Source organism: Anopheles coustani (assembly GCF_943734705.1).
Source record: "Anopheles coustani chromosome X unlocalized genomic scaffold, idAnoCousDA_361_x.2 X_unloc_20, whole genome shotgun sequence".
Taxonomy (NCBI): domain Eukaryota; kingdom Metazoa; phylum Arthropoda; class Insecta; order Diptera; family Culicidae; genus Anopheles; species Anopheles coustani.
The window spans coordinates 123337-130000 of NW_026525127.1; the positions used below are offsets into that span (position 1 = coordinate 123337).

The 6664-nt window shown below is 56.3% G+C and overlaps 1 pseudogene; it reads right to left on the reverse strand.

Annotated features, from left to right (window-relative positions):
- Positions 1 to 387: 387 nt before the first annotated feature.
- The window catches only part of LOC131270301 (large subunit ribosomal RNA), an 11048-nt pseudogene continuing 4771 nt past the window's right edge, over positions 388 to 6664 (reverse strand).

Here is a 6664-nt window from a genome sequence, read left to right on the forward strand (position 1 = left end):
CCCGTCCCGGCACTCCAAGTCCTTGACGAACCGAAAGTGTTTGCCCGGTAAGGCCATTAGATCACAACGCTTGCTACCCCACGGCGAGCTAAACATGCAAGTGGTCTTAGGCAACAGGTGACACCCGAAATTCATCCGAAGATGGAATATCAAGTGTTTAATCACCAAGCCAGCATCCAAACACCAAGTACCCCGGGAGGACCCGATGCGTTGCGACCATCTCCAAGTTCTTGACGAACCCGCAGTGAAAGGCGGTAAGGCCTCTGGGCCGCAACGCTCGCATGTGTTAACCCGCAAACACCACTGACCGGTCGGTCCACCGCAAGGGTGGGTCCAACTAGTCCACACACGGTATGCCGCATGTGCCCCCCGGGGGGAGCACACCGCACACAACCACCAAGCATGGGTCGCCTGAAAGGATCGAAATGTACATCTCTCTTCAATGCGTAGCGCCCAGCCTGCAAACCCGTCGTTTTCGGGTGGTCTTAGGAGTCGAAACTATTCTTGGAAGATCGGCAAGCACAACGCCTTTTCCCACTTCAGGTACTTCGGCGAGCGCACTCGCGATAGGCTCAGTTTGAGGGTTTCCAATAAATGGAAAGAGTCTATAGAAGACTCAATCCGGTCTCGTGATGTTATTAGCCATCTAGCTAACGACTCCTATACATATACTACCAGCCTGGTTCGGTTACGACCTTAGAGGCGTTCAGGCATAATCCGACGGACGTAGCGTCATACCAAAGTCCGCTCGGACTAGTATTGAGCCATTGGTCCGTACCTGTGGTTCCTCTCGTACTGCACAGGAATTCCATTGAGATAGTACTTGCACACCAGTAGGGTAAAACTAACCTGTCTCACGACGGTCTAAACCCAGCTCACGTTCCCTTGAAAGGGTGAACAATCCTACGCTTTGTGAATTTTGCTTCGCAATGATAGGAAGAGCCGACATCGAAGGATCAAAAAGCCACGTCGCTATGAACGCTTGGCGGCCACAAGCCAGTTATCCCTGTGTGAGCTGTCAAACGCTGTAGTGTCAACACGTGCTGAGCGTCGCTCCGTGTTTTTCATAAAAATTTCGCGTAAAAAGTTTAAAGAACCCACGAAAGTTTGTTGTAATCGTTAAAACTAGTGCCAATCTACAGATTAGTAGTGAAAACCGCATTAAAATCATCGATTTCAACGAAAAACAAGAAAGAAAAGTGTTTGTTTACATTTTGTATGGAGAGCGGCCCGGGGCGTAGCCCCATTTGGGACTACGTGTTTTTCGGTTAAAAAAGTGTCCGGATCCTGGCCGGATGTGGTTTTTTAGATGACAGATGGTGTTTTAAAACGAAAGTCAGAGAAAACCGTATGAAAAAAGACGAATTCAGCGCAAAATAAGTGTAAATAAAGTGAAAGCACGCGGTGCAAAAATTTTGGCAGGTGAAGATTCGATCGTCCATTTTCCAGCCGGATTCGGACTCGAAGATCCGAGCGATTTCACCTAAGCCGAATCGGGCTCCGTGTCATCTGATCCGGTTTTTCAAAAAAGGACCGTTGGTGCCGGATTTTCGGGTCGTTCAAATTGACCGTTGGTGGAGTCGGTGGCCGTTGGTTTGAAGTGGCCGTTAATTCAAATCGGTCGGTAATTCAAATTGGCCGGTTATCCAAAGTGGCCGGTATTTTTAATTGACCGTTGGCGGCAGTGTGTCCCGGATAGGTGTCCCGGCTGGGGGTGAAATGTTTCAAGTGTCCCGGCTGAAATATTTCATGGACCAACCATCCGGTTGAAATGTTTCAGTGAAACTTTTCAAGGTGTCTCGGCTAAGAGTGAAATGTTTCATGTGTCTCGGCTGAAAAATTTCGAGGTTCGATCATCCCGGTGAAATATTTCAGTGTGTCTCGGCTAAACTTGGTTCCGAACTTGGCCGCCAGGCGGCGCCACCAGTACCAGCGGATTGCCAGCATTGCCACCAGGCGGCGCTTCGGGTCGTGGCGGGTGTCTCGGCTCACGGAGATTTCGAACACTGTTACCAGGCGGCGGCACTGGTGCTGAGCTTTTCAACGTCACAACCAGGCGGCGCCTTCAGTTCATCAAGTGTCTCGGCTGGTGGAGATCACCGGTTATCACAACCAGGCGGCACTCTGAGTTTTATGGCGAGTGTATCGGCTGGCGGTTTGCGGATTTGTCAACCAGGCGGCACCTGATCGCAGAGAAGAACTGAGATATAAGCTCAGATTTGGAAAGGGGAAAAAGATTGGTTTGGCCTTTTATTTGTTGGAGTTTCTATTTCGCACCGGTACTTGGCCTTCCTCCACTCCCCTTCCCCTTCCCACCTTCCCTTCCCAGACACTCCACCCTGGCTCTCCGCAACCTAACCCATTGCCCACAGCGATTTTCAGGGTTGCAGTAGGGGAATGGAGCAGGCATCGGGGGAGCCTTCGACGCGTCGGTCCGTCAGGCTCCGGTCCACCTGTGACGCTACCGCGCCATCGCCGAAGGACGACGGGGACAAAGTGATGACATCATCGGTTGCGCTGCCGTTGACTCGGCAGCGAAAGGGAGGCAGTGTCGCGCCATCGACTGCGACGCCCACTCGGCCGGTGGTGGTGGTGCAGCGGATGGCCCTGCTAGCCAGTGATATGGAGATTTCAGAGGAGAGCGACGAGGACGAGCTCAACTCAACCGTCGTCCAGCAGGTGGCCGAAGTCCCGCAGCAGGAGCCGACTATCGCAAGCCTCAGCAGCGAGTTGAGGGAGCTCCGGGCAACCGTCGAGACTCTCCTCGCTAAGGTTTGCGAGATGGAGACGGGCCGGGCGACGGCAAAGGCTGGCGACGTGGAGCTGAAGGCAAAGCTGAAGTTGTTGTCTCGCGAAAATCAGGAGCTGAAGCGAGACAACAACAGCCTTCGTGAGCGTGCGGCAGCCAGCGAGAGAGAGCTTATGCTGCTCCAAAGTGGACTCCACTCGATGGGAGAGTTGGCGGTAGCTACGCAGCAGCAACAACAACATGTTGTCGACTCCAGTGCTGTTGGGCAAAGTCAGCATCCACCTGGCGACACTCCCAAACGAAAGCGGACCCGGGCAAGGCGCGGCAAGAAAAAAGAGGGCGAACCGACGGGCATGAACGAAGTCATCACGCCTAATGTCCCCGAGATCCCGGTCGAGGCCGTCTTGTCCCAGGCCATGGCTCCAGAAAAGCCAAAACCGAAGGTAAAGAAAGCAGCGGCTGTGGCAACCAAGGTGCATGCGGAACCAGCATCCTTTGCCAAAGTCGTGGCCAAGGGAGACAAGAGAGCAGCACCACAGAAAGCGGGAAAAAGCGCTGCTAAAGTGGAGAGGCCTGCGGTGATCGTCCTCGAGGCCAACGAGGGCAAGGCCTTCCTCGACACATACAAGGCAGTGCGTTCCAAGACCAATGTGGATCAGTTCGTGGCGAGGGTTTGCCGCACAGGGGAGCGGAAGCTGTCGCTGTGGCTGAAGCCGAACACGGACTGCGAGAGTGTGCTGGCCGATGTCAGCGAAGCCATCAAGGAGGATGGAGTGGCCCACCTCCTTGTCGACAAGCAGACGGCCGCGATCACAGGTATCGACATGCTGGCGACTGTCGACGACTTGATTTCGGCGATTAAGCGACAGGCGGGGCTGACGGTTCCGGGCGAGGCAGTTCGGCTGTGGCGGCGGTACGACGGGCTGCAGAAAGCCCATATCAAGCTGCCGCGCGGGCAGTGCCAGCTTCTCGACGGTCACCGGGTCACCATAGGGAACACGAGTTGCGTCGTGCAGGCGCTCGCATCGGTCCCTGCAGGAGAGCAGCTCTGCTACCGCTGCTTTGGCAAGGGGCACCGCTCTCGCGAGTGCACCGGCCCTGACTACTCCAAGTGCTGCTTCCGTTGCGGTTCGAAGCAGCACAAGGCCAAGGAGTGCAGCTCGGGCCCCAAGTGCCTTACGTGTTCCGGACAACATCAGACAGGTTCACCGGTTTGCAGCGGAAGTAGCCAGCCGTCATGTTCCCGATAGCTACGAACACCACTGTTAGAGGGCGTGACGCTGGGTTGAAGATCCTCCAGATCAACTTGGCGCGCAGCAGGGTAGCACAAGACCTCATGCTCCAGACCGCACGGGAGCAAAGGATCGACATTGTGCTGGCGTCGGAGATCTACCGTGTTCCACCCAATAACGGGAACTGGGCGGTGGACTCGACAGCGAAGGCAGCTGTTATAACGACCGGAGCCTTGCCCATACAGCGAGTCTGGGCAAGTAGGGTAGGACTGGTGTCGGTCCAGGTGGCGGGGGTGACCTTCATCTCTTGCTACGCCCCACCAACACCGGGATGGACGGACGAGGACTACCAGCGGCTGCTCGACGAGATCGATATCGAGGCCAGAGCACACCCCCTCGTAGTCTTGGCGGGCGACTTCAATGCCTGGCACGTGCGATGGGGCAGCGCGAGGACGAAGCCGCGTGGTGAAGATCTCGCCGAGGTCGTCGACCAGCTTGACCTGGCGATCTTGAACCGCGGCAGTGTGCCCACGTTCGTCGGCAACGGCAGTGCTACTGAAAGTGTGGTCGACGTGTCCTTCGCCAGTCCGGCCATTGAACCCGGTAACGACTGGCGGGTGCTCGACACTTTCACCAACAGTGACCACAGATACGTGAGATTCAGCGTATCCGCGACACCAGTCAGCAGCGCTTCACCACACCAGCAGAGGCAACCGCAACAACAGCACCAGCATCGCGACCGGCAGCGACAACGCGAGCAGATTGGACCGAGATGGAAGTTGCGTCAATTCCATCCCGAAGCCTTCCAGATCGCGCTCCAGGCTTCCGGGTTTGCCGAAGCGGCTGTATCACCGGCGACTCTCACCGCTGGACTTACTAGAGCCTGCGATGAGGTGATGCAGAGGGCACCGCCAGCGCAGTTTTTGGTGAGACCGGAAATGTACTGGTGGACGCAGGAAATCGGCCTACTCAGGGAGCAGTGCAAGTCATCTGAGGATGCGATTTTGACTGCCGGAGCCGGTGCACAGCGAGAGTTGGCCAGAGAACGGCACAGGAGCTGTAAGAAGGAACTCGCCCGTGCCATCAAGGCAAGCAAGGACCGTAGCTTTGATGAGATGATTGCGGAAGCTGAGGACAACGTCTTCGGCACTGCCTACAAGGTAGTAACGTCACGCCTTAAGGGTAGCCGCGTCCCCCCGGAGCGAGATCCTGCGATTCTACAGCACGTCGTGTCGGAACTCTTCCCGGATCATGGCACTTTTGAGTGGCCTGCACCGGATCTGGTCGATTGGGGGCAGACAACGCAGGAGCCAGTGAGGGAGGTGTCGGATGAGGAGCTCTTGGCGATCGCGGCGCGGATGGTGCCCACTAAGGCCCCGGGACCCGATGGCATCATCAATGCGGCACTGAGGGTCGCTGTTCGCGAGCACACGGAGACGTTCCGCCGCGTGTTCCAGGAGTGCTTCGATCAATGCACCTTTCCCGCTGACTGGAAGCGACAACGACTTGCTTTGCTACCCAAGTTCGGAAGACCTCAGGGTGACCCGTCATCCTTTCGGCCTCTTGGGATGCTCGACGGATCAGGCAAGATCTTGGAGCGGCTGATCTTGGATCGCCTAAATGAACACCTGGAAGACCCAGATCACCCTCGCCTGTCGCCGTCTCAGTATGGATTCAGAAAGGGCAGGTCTACAATTCAGGCGATTGAACGTGTTAAGGAGGCCGGCCAGCGTGCGATGGCCCACCGAATGACGGATCGGAGGGCTAACAAGTGTCTGATGGTGGTGTCATTGGATGTACGCAATGCTTTTAACACGGCGAGCTGGCGGTCCATCGCCAAAGCACTGCAAGAAAAGCACGTTCCGGCATGCCTGCAGCGGATACTGGAAAGCTGGTTTCGGGGACGGCTGCTGGTTTATGAGACGTCGGACGGTCCGGTCACCCGGGAATTGTCGGCGGGAGTCCCACAGGGTTCCATACTTGGTCCGACGCTGTGGAACACCATGTATGACGCCGTCCTGTCCATCGACATGCCCGCCGGTGTAGAGCTCGTCGCCTTCGCTGACGACCTCGTGCTCCTGGCACCAGGACCCACGCCAGCACTGGCCGCGAGTTTGGCGGAGGAGTCTGTGAATAGGGTTGTGGCTTGGATGCGCGAACACCAGCTGGAGCTCGCCGCAGCTAAGACGGATATTGTGATGGTGTCGAAAAAGAAGAAGGATTACAAGAACATCCCAGTTAACATCAACGGCGTTCCTCTTCGTTCGGCAACCGACATCAAATATCTAGGAGTGCGCATTAAACACAATCTTAAGTGGTCAGAGCACGTCAAGCAGGTCACTCAAAAGGCTTCTCGAGTAGCGACAGCACTTGCACTGCTGATGCGACGGCACAGCGGGCCAAAGTGCAAGAAGCGTCGCCTCCTGGTTTCGGTCGTCAACAGCATCCTCCGCTACGGCGCACCGGTGTGGCACGAGGGTGTTGAAACCAGGGAGGAGCAACGACTGCTGGAAAGGGTCCAGAAGAGGGTTGTGGTCGGAGCATCCTTCGCATTCCGGACAATCTCATACGACGCTGCCGCAGTGATAGCGGGCACCATCCCAATAGCGCTGTTGGTAAAGGAGGACGCTCGCTATTACCAGCGTAGAGTGAACGCCGACCCTGGGGGTCTGTCGGCTAAAGA